The sequence below is a fragment of the Dendropsophus ebraccatus genome, chromosome 9, assembly GCF_027789765.1.
Source record: "Dendropsophus ebraccatus isolate aDenEbr1 chromosome 9, aDenEbr1.pat, whole genome shotgun sequence".
Lineage (NCBI taxonomy): Eukaryota > Metazoa > Chordata > Amphibia > Anura > Hylidae > Dendropsophus > Dendropsophus ebraccatus.
The window spans coordinates 16,912,246-16,929,177 of NC_091462.1; the positions used below are offsets into that span (position 1 = coordinate 16,912,246).

General features: G+C 39.9%; 1 long non-coding RNA gene across 1 annotated transcript; it reads left to right on the forward strand.

The window, feature by feature from the left end:
• The first annotated feature begins 755 nt into the window (after positions 1-755).
• LOC138800734 (uncharacterized) lies at positions 756-16,584 on the forward strand. Its single transcript, XR_011364510.1, has 3 exons — positions 756-1,168; positions 15,038-15,183; positions 15,284-16,584. It is a non-coding gene; the product is annotated as an uncharacterized lncRNA (long non-coding RNA).
• Positions 16,585-16,932: the final 348 nt, after the last annotated feature.

A 16,932-nucleotide genomic window follows, 5' to 3' on the forward strand; every position in this document is an offset into this window, starting at 1 on the left:
GTGCTGGGTGCTTAGACTCGAATACAGCTTCTTGCTGGAGGAATAATGTTTTAAATCTGTTTAATAGAAAAGTCTTTGGATACTGTAGCTGGATTTTAGTTGAATAGACTTGCTTTAGAAGAGGAGGGGACTGAGGGCTACTTCAGGGATATTTGGGGGGCTCTATGTACCTAGACCCTAAGGTACTCAGCTGTCGGGGCTTTGAGAAAGAGTACCTATCCCCATGGGTATGAATTTCCACCTTTTTGCTATCCATGGACACATATAGTGACATAAAACAGGAATGTAGGCCTCAACTTTGTGGCTGAAGCTAGCCGTTAGGGGGACCCCTAAGGAAACCTAGCAATCACAGGTTTTTTAGGCTTTATCCGCTTACCTAGCCACTGACTTTTAATCCTGCCTTGGTTATCAGGATGGAATAAGAGCAGTCGCCCAGTGTAAGTAGAGTTGGTGCCTTTAGTCTCTGTTCACCTCAGTCTCCTCTGTATGTCTTTAGCCAGGCATGGCTAAGATGGGGTTGCTTGGAAATAAATAATAATGCTTGGTTTGGGGTCATGTACAGGGGAGCCATAGCAGCGGCTCCCTCACAGAAATCCTCCCAGCAACTCACTAGAGCTCCCTCAGTGAATAAACTACTCCCTGATTGGTCAGAACACAACAGGAAGGCCTTTACTCTGGCCAGTGACAGGTGAGATCACTTGAGTTACCCAGCTCATTGATTGGTCAGGGGATTATCACCTCATACCACAGTGGCAGTTAGTCAGTTAACCCTTTGTAAAAAAAAAATGTCCCTTAGCTGTCCATACAGTACATACAATACAGTGACATCTAGTGGCATAAAGTAAGAAGTGCAGGCAGAAATAGAAAACACAGGCATTAATAGGTAATACTGGCAGAGTGCAGATACCATTCACCCAGAGGGTCTCATACAAAGATACCTGACTACAGGTGGGCAAGAAGCACAGCAGAGGCCACACCCACTCTGGGACACTGCAGTAATTGTAAATATTATAATAAAAAAGGCTGTGAGTGGTCACCCAACTTCCTACAGAGTCTGGATGACGTTGCAATGGAAAACAATCTGGTGAGAATCACTCGACAACCCTTCTAGACGCTTTAATGGCTGCCATTAGTAGTTGTCACCCAGGATTTGTTACCAGGACGACAGGTAGTAATTGTTTTTATTCTAGAGGGAAATACATGTTAAGGTTACAGCTGGCCTGAAAATTTCAATGAACTTAAAAGAGTAAGCGACAGAATCCTTGTCGTGTTCTTCTTATTGTACAAGTGTCAACCAGCTGTAATATTAGATACAAGGACCCTGAGTATTCAGTTAAAGGAGTAGTATGAGACTACTCAACAGCGCCACTCTAGTTTAGGGGGTTGTACCTGGTATTGTATATAAATCTAAGCTGAGGCTTCCTGTTATGTTTGTGATGATACAGAGAAGCCTGCTGGAAAGTGATCTGTACAGAATTACAGCGAAAGGTGACACCAGTATATAAAGGAGACAATAGATAACGTTCATAACAAATGTGTCCCGTGCACAGAATAGGGGCTGGAGGTGGTAGTTGTGTCTATGTCCATGAGCCTTGCCGTAAAGCATGTTGCTAAATGCTGTTAAAAACATCTCATGCAACAAGGCCACCTCCAAGTAAAATAAATGTAAAAACTAAATTAGATTTTCTTACACAGTTATATTTTTCTGTTTATAGGGGTATATTTGCGCATTGAACAGCATATGTCACTCATTTTGGCAAATGCCGGAAACGTGTAAACCTACAGTATGGATATGATAACCATATGCACTGATATGCAGATACATATGTAAAACATATTGTAGAGTTCTGCAGTAAATCGGGAAGTGTTTAGGTGAGAACTTATCCCAGCTGTATCCCATGATTGGTCTGAACAACTAACACCCGGCCAATCAAAATTTTGCAATATATCTAGGACATCAAACCAAGACATATACAGTAACTCAACAGTATAATGCTAACACAAACTGTACTGACTTCTGTGTGTGTTTTTGTCTATCTATCTATCTATCTATCTATCTATCTATCTATCTATAATCTATCTATCTATCTATCTATCTATCTATCTATCTATCTATCTCCTATCTATCTATCTATAATCTATCTATCTATCTATCTATCTATCTATCTATCTATCTATCCATCTATCTATCTATCTCCTATCTATCTATCTATCTATCTATCTAGACATTTAGGGTAAATGAGGTGAGTTTACAGCATGCTGTTTTATGCAGAACAATGCCACAGAAAGGGGAAAGAGGCAGGTAGTAATGCAGCAGGGGCTGCAACCTCACTGATGCAGTGAAATAAAATGTTCTGCAAAAGGAGGAGAACTGGCATGAATCCTGAGAGAGGGGAGTAGTCAGGGGAAGAGGGCTGTGATTGAGAACTAAGAAAGCAATGCATTCTGGGCATTCTAGTACTGGGCAACTGCTAAACCAGTAATGACAGAGCAAATATTTTTTTGGTAAACAGGTAAGCAACGGTTTATGCTTTTTCAACATTTTAGTTAGTTTTTTTTTAACCTGGCATTAGAGTACCCCTTTTGTTGCAGTTTTTATTATTATTATTATTATTATTATTATTATTATTATTATTATTATTATTTTAGCAAAACATTCTTTTTTGTGTGCAAATTCTTTATTATTTTTAATTTTTTCCAACAAAATTTGCATGAACTGCAAATCTGCATCAAAGTGGAAACGCTAAAGATTTTCATGCAGACCCACTGCTTTTCACCTGTGGGACCCTAACCATACAGGGGAAAAAAATAAATAAATATATACTGTATGTATATATATATATATATATATATATATATATATATATATCCTCCAGTAATTCATTTTCCTATATATTCCAGGTAAAATCCCTACACTCCTCATCACAAATCAAATCAGATCGAACGTCGAGGCCTTAACAGATTTCATCCATTACTGCCACATCTCTTAAATCGATATAATTTTATTTAGCGACACATTCTTAGAAAGAGATGGAGATGGAGATGTTTAATAAAAGATCAATATAAATAAAAGTGTTATAATAATCCCCGGCAAAATGACGGTAAATAGAGGGGACGCAAGATACAAACTGTTTCGCCTGAGGCAGGAAATGTAAGATCTTTAGAGGTGAAATGATGTCTTTTGTTGGAGTTAATCCTCTAAGATAATAACAAAAAAAAATCCTGAAAAAAATAAATTACCTTGAAATAAATTTAAGAAAGAGATTTGGACAAGGTATTTGTATTTTTTGGCGTCACAACAAAGTGCTCTTTAATTAGATATGGCAGCGCCGTTCCCCCGGGAGCCTCTTGAAGAGGAAGTTTTCAATCTGTGCAATTTCTTCCATTAATACATGAGCGACAGTCTTTGTATGTGAGTCACAGACACAATAAGGAGATCTTTCCATCTTTGACAACCCCAAGCAAAATGAATAGTCTTCCAATCCCTTCCTGATCAGAGGGGGTTCCCCAATGGAAACACCTTTCTACACAAACAGATGAGCACAGCTGGATAGTCACAATGCATTACTGCAGTCAAGCGTGACTCCAATTTACATAGGCTAACATCAGCGACGGAGTCAGCCGTGTGAAAGAGCTCAATGACGTTCAATGTGGAACTGTCATAGTGTGAGACCTTTCCGAGTCAGTTCATATGTCTGCCTGGGTGGTAGCCCCTTTGACTCTAAGTTATCCTATTTTGGAAATAATAACTTGTAAGATAGTAGAGAAATGTAGTCGACATCACAAAAAAAGCTGTCAAATAATGTTGACTGAACAAAAGTAGCCATGTAATTAAAGGAGTATTCCTAGAAAAGAGTAGAAGTTAGCCATGTAATCGATGAAGCATTTCAACGTACATTGTTTAAATGTCTTTGGGATCACTTTAAAAAAAAAACAAAAAAAAACCTGGATCTTCAAGGCTCCTCAATCTCCTGGCTATTGGTTCATTTCTCTGCTTTCTGCTTCTAAGATGGACATGTCTAGGCCATGACAGCCCACTCAGCCAATCAACCAACCATCAGTAACAATGTTCAGCCTTAGTCAGTGATTGGCTGAGCGGACTGTCGTAATATATATATATATATATATATATATATATATATATATATATATATATATATATGTGTGTGTGTGTGTGTGTGTAGTAAATTTTGGGTAGCCAGGTTTAGGTGGTTATCCAAGCTCATGGCTTGAGGGGGAACTTATGGCTGCTGATACCCAAACAGATCGGCGCAGGTTTACTGAGCCTATTACATGATATGATTGTTTAGTGGACATTGTTAGCTATGTCTGTGTAGCCCTTACTCTAAACTGTTATAAATTACCCCTCCACGCTCCCGGTCTTCTCCTGACCCCTGCTCGCTTTCCGATGCCACAGCTGTAGCTTTGAATTGGTCTTTTAGCTGACAAGTCGCTTAGTCAATCACTGGCCATAGCACCGGGATGCGAGCAGAGGGCAGGAGAAGACTGGTAGATGTAGTGTATAACAGTTAATTCAATCGTAAGCAAATGGCCACGCATCACTATTACACGTAACGATGCACGGTCAGCAGCCAATGATTTTGGTGTCGGACCTAAATACACGATCAGCTGATGATCATTTTCATCCGCTGATCGTTGTCTCTATTACCCGGAGCGATAATCACTCCACGTAATAGGGCCAAAAAGCTTGGCCCTGTGTGTTGAAGTGGGACAGTAACCATGTACATAACATTGTATATCAAATGTTTGCCAAAATGTTGAAGTCAATTCCCACCCTTACGTCGTGTAATTTGAAATTAAGCAACAACCTGGGTGGAAAGTAATATACAAATGCTGTGTTACTTCTACAGGAAAGTGGACAACAAATGTCCATAGGGCTTATAAGTCAGGAGGGTTATCCCCATGTATATCTTTCATATTGACTTTCAACAAATTCTGCTGGGAGACCTCACGCATCATGAGTGAATGATCTAGAATAACCCAGAGTGAATGCAGCGACTATGTACATGCTCAGTCACTGCTCCACTCATTCTCAATGGGACTTCTGATGTTTGGTAAGCATTGGCTATGGGTGAGGCATTCCATTCACTCAAGGCAGGACAACAGACCACCATTCTTGTGATTAGGGGGATGCCAGCTTTCAAAACCACTGATGACCTAGTTATCATCAATTCCCCATCGTGGATCATTTTTAATCTTGGGATTTCCCCTTTAAGTTCACCAATTGTCCTCTGGAGGATCCTCATGCTAGACTGAAATAACCCCAGTAGACCTGGGTATTTATGGCCATAATATTGTACGTTCCTAGCAACCTATAATGGATACTATCAGCTTGCAATATGCTCAGAATATGACTACCTCCGCTATGTGCAGGTAGCAGGTGCACTTTAATATACTGAGAGGATTAGAATGTATTGCGAAACACTTTATCTTCCAGAGAAATAAAATCATTTCCAAAACACATTCTCTCTTTCAAAACAGAGTGCATACTAAAGAAGGAGTTATGGAGAAAGCATTGATATTCATAAAACCATTACAGTCAAAGGAGTCTTTGAAAACAGAAAAGTACAAAAGAGAAAAAAAAATGCTCTTGGTTTATGGCATTGTAACAGATGTAACACGAGGCTGCTTATTCCACTTCCTCTTCACAATTGTGTTCCAGAAGAAAAGGAGCAGGTAGTCTTGTGAATGCAGCCGATGATTTCCTGACCCGCTGTTCCCGCGCTCAATGGCTCCATCTTTCAGCGTTTAATTAGCATTTTACTGACTTTGTTTCAATAGAGGAGAAATTGTAAAAATTTGTTTTCACATGCAGATGGAGTCGGTTTCTGCCTTTTGTCATCTTGTCTGATATCATCATTGAGAAATTACGTTTGTTTTTATTCCCCTCCAATTGTGGAAAAGCTTGAACACGATTTAAGAAGTGAAGTCGGTCAAAAACATTTAGATATACAGTAGGTTACATGAGAAATGTGCACACAGAGATGTGAGATGAATATGCCGTACACATTTAACCAGGCAGACAGATATAGTGTTTGGCCACTTTATTTAAGGGTCCTTTCCTCTCCTGATTGTATCTTTCCTGTATGGAGAGTTGATCGGTAATCCCAGCGAGTCGCATAAGGTCCAATGGTTTTCTGTGGATTAATTTTAGTGTGAATCCACATAAGATGGGGAAATTCAGTGACAATTTAGTAAGGCCTAGTCACTGGGACTAGCTGGAGTCAAGATTTCACATTTCCCTCCTGACCTTGTAACATTTTCTCATGCAACAGTATTGAGAGTATTCCAAAGCCACCAGTAAAAGAGTATTCTGTGGATGGAAACAGCTTGTCAATGAAAGGGATCACAGGAGGATGTCGAAAATCGTTCAATTGTTCCAACATGTCTGAAGCCCAACTTGCTGTTCTTTAGAAGTGGGTAAGTGGGTAAAAAAAAAAAAAAAAGATCACTGAGAAATGAAGAAACATGGCCTGGCCAGATAGATCCAGATCTCTATAAGGAAACACGACCCAATCAGATGGATCTAGATGTCTGTGGAGAAACATGGTCCAGTCAAATGGATCCAGATCTATGTGGAGAAACATGGCCCAGTCAAATGGATCCAGATCTATGTGGAGAAACATGGCCCAGTCAAATGGATCCAGATCTATGTGGAGAAACATGGCCCAGTCAAATGGATCCAGATCTATGTGGAGAAACATGGACCAGTCAGACAGATCTAGATCTCTGTTGAGAAACATGGGCCAGTCAGATGGATATAGATGTCTGTGGAAAAACATGGTCTGGCCAGATAGATCCAGATCTCTATGGGGAAACATGACCCAGTCAGTTGGATCTAGATGTCTGTGGAGAAACATGGCCCAGTCAAATAGATCCAGATCTATGTGGAGAACCATGGGCCAGTCAGATGAATCCAGATCCCAGTGAAGAAACATGGCCCAGTCAGATGGATCTAGATATCTGTGGAGAAACATGGACTGGTCATCTGGATCCAGATCTTTGTGGAGAGACATGGCTGGTCAGATGGATTGAGATCACTGTAAAGTAACATGGCCAGACACATGACTTTGTGGAGAACCATGGCCCCGTTAGATGCATCCAGATCTCTTCTTCCAGATGTTGGAAACCATGGCTTGGTCATGGATCCAGAACTTTGAGGATGGGGGCAGAATTGGTACAAGAAGCAAAAAAAAACAAAAACAAAAAAAACCCCATCTTCCTATCAGGTGTGAACCGTTAAGTCAGGTGGATATGGTGTAATGGTATGGTGTTGTTTTTTTTTTGTTTGTTTTTTTAACACCCTGGCTCTTTTGATATATGTGTAGGGATGTTGGACAGTATGGATTATCCAAGCATTGTAGCTGACCAAATACATCCCTTCATGGCAACTGTATCCCCTATGGCAGAAAGAGACTGTCAGCAGGAAAATGCACTATCCCCAAAGGTCATATAGACATAGATTTGTTTTAGTAAGAATGAAGCCATGCTTTCTTTTATGGCTGTTTTGATTGTCAGTACCTCCATTTGCTACATGCCCAGTGTACTACTAGATGGTGATGACTAATAAAGTGGTCATTCTGGGTGGTACTAGAGTAAGGATAAATATTTGGAGTCTGTAGTCTTCAGTGAGCTCTGGAACCTGGTCTAACCCTCCGTGACATCAAAGTTACATTTCTCTTGTATGCGGTTGATCTTTGCTACTATCACCAAGTGAGGAAGGTCTCCAGGACAACCTTCCGATTACTGAAAAAATCACAGGCACTACCCATCAATCCAAAGCAAACCACCATCGGCCAGACATTTTTCAGGCTAAACAACAAGCCACTTTGAGCAATCGGCAGGATGTTGGATAATAGACAGGAAGGAGGAACAGATAGATACCTCGGCTTTATGTTCTAAATAAATTTCCCATTTTCCTTGTAATCCATATTTTAAATTGATGTTCTATAAAAGTTCAAAAGTAAATTGTGCATATTACCTACAAATAGTCCAGTATTATATGATGCTCGGAGTGGAAGCAAGGTGGGATTTTGCTTATATCTTAGTCTGATCTTTGACTTGATTGCAGCCGCCTCTAATGACCTCCTCTAATGCCACGCGGCGCTCCCATTATAATTGGCTCCAATGCAAAGACTTTCCTATAGGTCACCAATCATTCTCACAGTTGACTTTAGCAGAGATTGCTGTAAACAGTCTGGCTGCATTTTTTGCAAAGTCCCTCTAGGATCAGAGCGGTATATTTCAAACCAACTTTAAATTATTTTTTCCCCAAGTAGGTGTATATAGAAAACACCTGATTTCTGGCAAACTTCAGACAAATTATACACACCAGCTGTGTATCCATCTCTGACTGCTTGGGGAAAGCAATTACAACTGCCAATTGGATTGCAGTGACTAGAAGTAATTATGTGTACCTTGCCATTGTGCCTTTGGTTTTATACATATATTGCAGGTCGTCGTTTTTAATGGAGATGGGGAACTAGGAGCTTTAACTAATAATTTGCTGGAAAACTGGAAATAAAGATTTGTGGCTGGATAGAAGTATTTAATCTATTTGTCATTCATATAATTACAAATTAATCAATTAAAGAGGGAACCTTTATTTAATAAAGTTTTGTAACTTTATTTCTCTAACATTTGTTTATTGAGTGGCAGCAGTAAGGGGCTACACAGTCTTTTTGCTGCCACCAGTGGCTGTGTTGAGTACTGCAGGGACACTCAAGCCCTGGTTCCAGCACAGTCACATATCACTAGAACCTCCCCTTGTTAAGGATGTCATATTTTGTATACATATTTAGTAGAGCCATTACAATATGACACTGACCTTCTAAACACGTAGCTTATGTAAGTAAACACTAGTGCTATGCAAGTAACTCTTTTTGTACCTCAGCATATGAAGTACTGACTTGAGCCTTAGTAGAAGAACACAGGATATATATACTGGCTGCCATATTTAAATAAACAAGATCCACCTTACCTATCAGCGTGTCTGTGTGGTGAGTTAATATGTCGACTTTATGTAATTAAACTATGTAATTTGGAAGACAGTCCATATGATGTCACTCTCGAGGTGCACTGCATAACTATGTAATTCGGAACAGTCAATATGACAGCACTCTTGAGGTGTATCCATTGCATCCTAATGTCTATGTTAGCATTAGACATTACACTTAGGAAAGCTGTCTGTGTCACTGGTACTGAAGGCTTAGCAGCACTTAACAGAGCAAGGTAAATTCTAATGCTAACATACTTTAAAATAAACATTACAGGATGCTCAGTATTGCTAATGCTGCATGCATGCATGATATGTAACTGTGCTGGGACCATGGCTTGAGTAGCCCTGCAGTTCCCAACAATGCCAATGGTGACAGCAGTTAGGCTGTCTAATATAAATATGTAATAAATAAATAAGTAAGTAAGCAAAATAATAATAATAATAATAATAATAATAATAATAATAATAATAAAGTATTGTTGTCTTTATCTACAAGGTGCATGCAGAAGCACTAAATCTAAACAGCTGGACAGCCCATTCATTTTATTAAGCAAAGTGTATTCTATTTCCCCTAGGGTGGCGATGTAGGGGATTTGAACATTTGTTTTCAGCTTAACCTATAGAGTACAGCTGGTCTTTAGGGATCCAAAGGCAGGCCATCTAAGGGACAGCTTGTCTATCCCTTTGAAAGCCACCTCTTAGGGTCCATTTACACAGAAAGATTATCTGACAGATTATCTGCCAAAGATTTGAAGCCAAAGCCAGGAACAGACTATACACAGAGATCAGGTCATAAAGGAAAGCCTGAGATTTCTCCTTTTTTCAAATCCATTTCTGGCTTTGGCTTCAAATCTTTGGCAGATAAACTGTCAGATGTCTTTCTGTGTAAATGGACCCTTATCTTGTCATGCTTCAGTGCTCAGGACTCCAAATATGTACTTTTATCATTTCGAAATTATTTTCTTGGGGGATTTAGGGAAAGGGAATTTAATGGAAAGTGGTTTTCTGATATCACATCCACATTTTAGTTTAAAGGGGTATTCCAGCGTGGGGGCAGTTTTTCGCTGGGACCGGGGAGGAGGTGGATGAGGGAAACGACGTCCACTCACCTCCCCGGTTCCAGGGGCGGGTCCCGCATTGCGGCGCTCCGGTGCCCGGTTCCCGGCCGCTTCCGGGTGTCTGACGCGGGCCCGAGACGTGACGTCTCAGGTCTGCTCAGCCACTCAGTGAAGGAGGCGGGATCTGATCGTACTTTAAAAAGGATCCCGCCTCTGTCACTGAGTGGCTGAGCGGACCTGAGACGTCACGTCACGGGCCCGCGTCAGACACACAGAAGCGGCCGGGAACCGGGCACCAGAGCACTGCGATGTGGGACCCGCCGCTGGAATCGGGGAGGTGAGTGGATGTCTTTTCCCTCGGCCACCTCCTCCCCGGTCCCATCGAAAAACTGCCCCCACGCTCCAGTACCCCTTTAAGATGTTACTGTTTAGAGTGAGCTCCATTTTATAACTTAATAGGGCGTTCTCTAGACTGCCTAGTCCTTTCACTACATACAGTGCAGCCTTTGATTACCAGTGGATGAAGAAATTAGATGCAGCCCATTCTAGGACCCCATTCTATATGTAAAGCTCGGCATTCTTAGATTAAAATAACCAATATCCAATGTAATAAGTGCAAAGTTTCTTCCCTCTCGGCCTGTTCCTGCCGTCAGTGGCATTTACACATTGTGTTATTTAATTTCCCGTAATATTTTAACAATCAATGTACAAGTTTTTCTGCTTCTTCCAGCTGACAGAAAGGAGTGGTTTGATTGATAGATTTTAACTTCACATTCACAATTTTGCAGCTTATTCTATTCTGTGTTAGTTTCTTGGGTATTTTCCATTTTAGCTAAGGATTATAAATAACATGAACTAATCCGTAGAAGGAAACTTCACTTTCAATCAACATTTGACTGTAAAACCTACATGAAAATCGTAAAACTTTGTAAGTACTTTTCTCTACTTATTCTGCGCTGATTGTAAAGGGGTTTTTCAATTATTGTAAGTTGTGGTGTATTGCTGTAATGTTACATCACTCTAATAAGTGGGGGTCCATAGAATGAAGGGGCTTCGAATGCTTCCTGTGCAGAGAATGCTCCCCATCACTTACAGGATCCTGAAACGCAGCCACATTGAGAATAAGAAGAGCAAGACGTGACCTTGGTCCCTTTATCTTCTGGATTGGTAGGGGCCACAGATGTCAGGCCACCATTAATCAGATTGGTATGCCATATAACAATAATGGTGAATAATGACCATATAGATCAGGCCTGATTTTATATAAATATGTCATTTATGTCTGCGTAAAGCTGTTTTAGGGTATGTTCTCATGTTGGAGCCACCACTTAAATGGCATCATTGTCTCAAACAATTCTCCTGTATTCCATAGCCATATTTCTAAATTACTTCATTAGTCAGAAATGACTCTTAAACTCAGAAAATGATCTCTAAAGTCTTAGCTAATAGGTGTCTCCCTTCTCCGCAATCTGTAATCCACTACCTGTTGTCTAGGGAAATCTGTCTCTAGTAACAGCTTGATCAGGACAAAAACGGGAAGTACTTTTGGGGTCTACCATATGCTATGTCCAGAAGAGAGAGAGATAGAGACTTAGAAAGCATGTGCTGTATTCCTGCATGCTAAGCCAATTGGCCTACTGAAGATCGCACTGGTCCCCAAAGGCTAGGTCTGGCGACAGTGGGGGTGCTGCACCACTGGGTTGCTTCATCCTCAGGCACTGTTGTTGTGGCAGTGGTGGTTGCGGTTTGGCACGGCACCATTTAGGTTAGGGACCCAAACAAATCAGGAATCGTGAAGTGGTAGTATGTGGGCTTGTACACTCCTTGTACTGAGCCCCTAAGTTACATAGAGCAGCGCAAAGCGTTGGGCCATTCTTTAATTCCTATGCTATTCTGCAATCATTCATCTTGCAGATTGTATGTTTTATTCTGTTTTTCATTTTTCCTTTGGTAAGGTGAATAGTTCAGGTTAAGACAACTGAATTTTTTCATGATATGATATTGTTACTGACATAACCTCTTATTTTTGCACTTACCCGTATTCATACATGCCCTCACATGGGGTTTGACCAGCTGGGATCAGCTGGCGGAGTAGAGATGTTAGCACCGCTTTACATGGACGTGCTTTGTGTGTGTTTTTAATTGATTTTATGTATTCTGTTTATGACTAAAGTATATATTTTTTTCTATCACAATAGTGTGCCGCACTTTTAAGGTTATTCTCCTCTTTGATGGAATTTTCATGGGATTGTACACTATGATATAATTGTAACTAACTCTTGATGTTAGTGTTAAAGGAGAAGTCCCACAGAAGTACAAAAACTGCAGGCAGGCTGGTGGGGGCAGGAAAATAATAAACAACTGAACTCACCCGCCACTCCCCGGTCCCAATCACATCAGCTGGCTGTCATCTTCAACTGGTAACCAGGTATGTCACATACCATTCTTCTCCAGCTGAAAAGTCATGGCCCGTCTGAGCGATCACTCACTCAGACAGTCAGTGACTGGGGCAGTGTCTCGCCACAATCCCTGATTGGCTGGGTGGACACTTACTCAGCTGGGGTTGTGACGTTGCAGCTAGCAGAGCTACAAGTCACCGGCTGATGTGAACGAGACTTGGGAGCGGTGCATTAGAGGCACAAGGACGGGTAAATTCAGTTGTTTATTATTTTCCTGCCACCACCAGCCTGCCTGCAGTTTTTGTACCTCTGTGGAACTTCTCCTTTAATAGTGCTGAGAAGCAATTGGTGTGAGGCTTTTGGATGTGCGGCTATGTCAGTTTTTTCACACTATGGAAATATTTTTCAGACATCTGCCAATATTTCTCGGAACTATACAGCTTATGGAAAGGTCATAGCCAGATGTTAGGGTTAAAGCTCCCAATTAAAATTATAAATTTTAAACGATAGAGAAATAAAAAATCTTGTTTGGATATCTTTATTAAAACTTACAGAAGGTAAAAGCCAAAACATTTCTGAATTAGTAGAAATTGATGGAGAACTACAGCCTGCCGTTATATATATATATATGGCACTGGTCAAAAATTGTGTTGGAAAAGAGAAAAAAATATGCAAACATAAAATATTAGATCAGATCTGCATCATGTTTCTGAAGACCTAGCCAAGTTCACAGATGGTGCAAGCTAGACGTTCTAGATTGATGTCAGCATTTCTGCCATTAATTTTATGATACTCAGATCCCAAGTCTGTTGACTTTAAAGGGATATAATAGTTATACTGAAACATGCTCTCTCTCTCTCTCTCTCTCTCTCTCTCCTTTTTATTTAATTTATTTATTTTTCCTTCACTTTTGTACATTATTATGGTGGGCCACCATCTTCCCTCAGCTGTTTTCAACAGGCAATATAGTGATATGCTTTAGAGCTAGCCCCATGGACATAGATGCCAATAAAAAAGAACTGTCCCATTGAGATGAATGCCAAAAATTACTGAGTGGACTCTGGGATCTGGGAAAAGGTCATTCCACATGGAGCAGCTATTGTGTTAAACTTGTGCTAGCTACTGGTGTCACCTGTCACTGTAATGCTATAAAGATCACTTAACTGCAGCCTTCTCCTTATCATCACAGACAGAACACAAAGCCTCAGCTTAGACCTAAAGATGACAAGGAAAATATCTGCAAGAGTTTAGGATTATTTTACAATATTGATAGTAAAATGGAGAATTTTGAAGAAAAAAAAAATCTTTTAAATTATATTTGAGATAAAATATTGATTTAATCAATGAATCATTTTCTGACACATTCCCTTTAACTCTTCTTTTCATTGTGGGATAAATTATTACAGTAGGGGGATTGATTGTTTATTACCAGCTCATAACAAGTATATTCTGACCATGATAGGGCCCAAGGACACCTCTATTATAAATGACGTATGGGCATGTTGAAGGTTTTTCACTGGGGTTAAAGAGGTCATGTTATACAGGTGAAAGGAGGTATTTCAAAAATTTCAATGAATCAAAAGTAGAGATGAGGAACCTCGGCAATCTCCAGGTTAGTCCGAACCTGGATGGACAGCATTTGATTTGCGGTGGCTGAAGAAGTTAGATGCAGCCCTAGGGAGTTCTGAAAAACATGGATACAGCCTATGGTCTATGGCTATATCCATGTTTTCCAGGCAGTGTTAGGGCTTTATTCAACTTTTTCAGCCACTGGTAATCCAATGCTGCACGATAAACTCGAACGTGTCCCAGATTCCCTAATCTTTAATCAAAATTCATCAAAAAGCTGTTGGGTCCTCCAGAGTAAGACATTTTGTAACTGAAGCTTTGTGGTTGCTCTGTGCTGCAGATGAGAGTCCTGAATGAAAGATTCGCTCTTTTATCTCAAAATTCTCTAATAGAATATTGGAAAACAGGTTTTGTAAAGCGGACAACCCCCTTAACCATACATCAAATTTCAAAAACACTTCCAATACACACTCCCTCTGTAAGTTTGAATGTAGCCGTATAATTTACTTATCTAAATATCAACAGTGTAGAGTTTTTGTCTGATCCATCTTATTCGAAGCTATTATACATTTATTGTCTATTGAAGATGAAAAAATCCAAGCAGAATTGATTGAATCAAATATTCAGCCCATTATCTCAGATACTTTCTTATGAACTCGTAGTTTTTCTCTAAAGGATTTTGCTTTTCTTATTTTGTTTTATTCCTCTACAAAAATAGCTCAGAAATTGAGCACATTTCACGGCCGCCACGATATTCATGCCAGTCATATAATGAGGCGCATTTTTGTTTATCATGGCAAAAGAGCGAAAAGTAAATAAATCTGTGAAGGTTTGGTGCCCACAATATGTTTCGAAAGAAATGTTGCAAGTTATTAGGTAGAGAACAAATAGCCTGACCTCTTCAGTGGTTACAATCACATTCTTTGTCAGTCGCTTATATGTCTTCATCATCCATACTCCTTGGGATTTTATTGTGTTTGTGTCTTGGATAGGACAGAGAAAGCTGAACTAACCAAAGACTTTGTTTCCAAGTAACCTGGATGAAAGGTGAACAATTGCTGGAGCAGGAGTCAAGAGCAACTTGAAAAAATAAGAAGTCTTGGCTGGAAGAAATGGCTCTCGGCAGAATAATGCTCAGGTGGCTGCTCGAATTTTATAATATGTGAAGCAATTTTTCTATTTTGTGAACTTGCTTTAAGTATTTTTAGCTAGAATATTGTTCTTATTATTTTAAAAAGATCTCAATGGGAAGAAGGAGAAGAAGAGAAAGAAGAAGAAAGAAAGAAGAAGAAGGAGAAGAACTCTACATTCTAATTTTCTCAAACCAACATGAGAATGAGAATGAGAATGAGAATGAGAATGAAAAGAGGGTCAAAGAGGAAACTCTTTCCAAATCTCTTAGACAGTTTATATAAGTTTGGGGGAAGGACCAGTGCCAGCACCAACCAAAATGTTTCAGATGCCTGTGCCAATGAGCTTAAAATGTGCCAAATTAGAAAGGGTTATACAGGCTTAAAAGAATGGGTGCTGTCTTCCAGAAACAGCACCACTCTTGTCCTTAGTTTGGGTGTGGATTTGGCAGGTTTGTTGTACTGAAGTGTATAGAGCAAAATTATAATACCATACACAACCTTAGGACACGGGTGGTGTTGTTTTCAGTTTTTGGAAGAAAAAAAAAGGTTTGTGTTAGCAATCAGGAACATGGTAACACGAGGACAGGTGAGCCCTGAAGCTGGCACCCGCCCCACTGACCCTGCCTACTTGCCTCAGGAGCCCTAAGTGGCAACAGACAACTGAGCGGCAAACCCTGATCTTAACTAAGTGTAATACAGAACAAAACAAGACAAACACACACACACACACACACAGCACAGTACAATACAGAATCCAGGAGGGTAGTCAAACAGTCAGGAGCCAGAAGTCAGATAATCAGAAATGAAATGCAGGAAATAATGCTACGTCAAGATATACTACTAAACAAGGCAAGAACACAAGTGGAGGATACTTATGAGACCAGAAGTCCTAGCCCAGACCATGTCAGGCAGCTGACTGCAGTACCAACCGTCTGTCAACCAATTGTAAACCAAAAACTTTGTGTTGTTTTTTTTTTATCCTTGATAACCATATTATGATTGTTAACGAAAGACTCATATGGAGCCCTAAGAGAAATGGATTAGGTTAGAAGGAAAGCCATTTTATTTGAATGTTCCCTTATTTGAACCCTTACTAGCAAAGCCAGTAGCTATACCAGAAAATCGGGAAAATGCCAATGTGCATGGGCTTGAGGGTGTCTAAATTAGCATGTTCTACCTATTACAAGCCAAGCATAGGCAAATCAATGCAACTTTGTGTACCATTGGGACCATGTACACACAGATCTGGCTTTAGGTCTTAAAAGGCTTCAAAAGGAGAAATGGTGCCCAAGGGAAACTCTATACTGGAGAGTTTTGTCTTTGCCTCTCTTTTTTTTGTATGTTCACGGCTAGTATCACCTTCAGGCTAACTAGTGCAGATAAAATCTAGCATGCTTTATTGCAATTCAGAGGTTTGGTTAAAAAGGTTGTTTCCCAAGATGCTCACATCCACCTAAATACAGCTATAGGTTGGGTATGTACTTTTGGTTCTTTTGCCAATAATCAAATAGTACCAATGTATTGAAGGGATCAAGATGTCAATGTCACCTGTCACAGCTGTATCAAGTGGATTATTTTTAATGGATTTATAGTTTCTTTAGAGGATAATAGGTATTTTCTTTTAAATATTTTTACAACAAACACAGATAATTAGTACATTAGTATTGCGGGTAATGTAAGGTAAATACTAGTGCATGAGAAGTTATGTGTAAACTTTGTTTATGAGGAAACTTACTGAGACATAAAACACAGTG